At 45.9% G+C, this 1,531-nt stretch overlaps 1 pseudogene; it reads left to right on the top strand.

Annotated features, from left to right (window-relative positions):
* Positions 1–320: 320 nt before the first annotated feature.
* LOC107145585 lies at positions 321–1,276 on the top strand (annotated as a pseudogene).
* Positions 1,277–1,531: the final 255 nt, after the last annotated feature.

Here is a 1,531-nt window from a genome sequence, read left to right as displayed (position 1 = left end):
GCCTGAGCCCTACTCAAAAGTGACTCTATAGGACAAAGATTGATTTTCAGGCATGGGTCAGCTGGTGTGTGTGTCTGTGTACCTGCATGAACTTGTGTAGGAGAAAAGGTCATTGATCAGGGGTCTGTTGTGTATGATCACTCCTTCTTATCCCACATCAAATGGTTATGGGATGTTGGGGCTAAGAGGGACATTTTTTTTTTTTTTACTTTGTTAAGTGATTTTAAGAAACATTCTTAGTCCTTTCCGCTTTACCCAGGGAGGGGCCCATATGGTGTTGCTCTTAATTCCCCTCGTAACTTTAAAGGGAAATTGTCACAATGTCAAGAGCCCTTGATGTCCTGCAAATGAAGGAGGATTATGTCCTCAAATTCCTTGCAGCAGGAACCCACTTAGGTGGCCCAACTCTTGATTTCCAGATGGAATTATATATATATATAAAGGAAAAGCGATGGCAGATCATAAATCTGAAGAGGACTTGGGAGAAGCTTCTGCGGTCAGTTTGTGCCATTATTGCTGCTGAAAACCCTGCTGATGTCAGTGTCATATCCTCCAGGAATACTGGCCAGCGGGCTGTGCTGAAGTTCGTTGCTGCCATCGGAGCCACTCCTATTGCTGGCTGCTTTACTCCTGGAACGTTTGCTAACCAGATCTAGGCAGCCTTCTGGGAGCCACGCCTTTGGGTGGTTACTGATCCCAGGGCTAACCACCATCCTCTTACAGAAGCATTTTATGTCAACCTACCTACCTTTGCTCTGTGTAACACAGACTCAGTCCTCTGAGCTATGTGGACACTGCCTTTCCGTGCAACAACAAGGGAGCTCATTCTGTGGGTCTGATGTGGTGGATGCTGGCCCGAGAAGTTCTGCGCGTGCATGGCACCATTTCCCATGAACACCCATGGGATGTCATGCCTGATCTCTGCTTCTACAGAGATCCTGAAGAGATTGAAAAAGAAGCACAGGCTGCTGCTGAAAAAGCTGTGACCAGGGACGAATTTCAGGGTGGATGGACTGTTCTTGCTCCTGAGTTCACTGCTACTCAACCTGAGGTTGGAGACTGATTATGGAATGCTGAGGCTAAGAGGGACTTGGTGTGCAGGTGTCCTCTGTGCCTAGCCAGTGGTTCCCTACTAGAGGGCTTAGCCAGCCACTGAAGACTGGTCTGTAGCTCCCTCTGCTCAGGCCACTGAATGGGTAGGAACAACTACTGAGTGGTCTTGAGCTGTTCTGCAGACAGTTATTAATAATCAAAATGGAAATAAGGTTACAGAATATAAACACCAGTTTCTAAAAAAACAAAAGGAAATAGTCTTAGTATTTTTCTTTTACAAAAAATATGAGTACCGGGGCTGGGGATGTGGCTCAAGCGGTAGCGCGCTTGCCTGGCATGCGTGCGGCCCGGGTTCGATCCTCAGCACCACATACAAACAAAGATGTTGTGTCCGCCAAATACTAAAAAATAAATATTAAAAAATTCTCTCTCTCTCTACCTCTATCTCTCTCACTCTCTCTTTAAAAAAAAAAAAAAA

This window comes from Marmota marmota, unplaced genomic scaffold, assembly GCF_001458135.2.
Source record: "Marmota marmota marmota unplaced genomic scaffold, marMar, whole genome shotgun sequence".
Taxonomy (NCBI): domain Eukaryota; kingdom Metazoa; phylum Chordata; class Mammalia; order Rodentia; family Sciuridae; genus Marmota; species Marmota marmota.
This window is presented reverse-complemented; position numbering and strand designations above follow the sequence as displayed.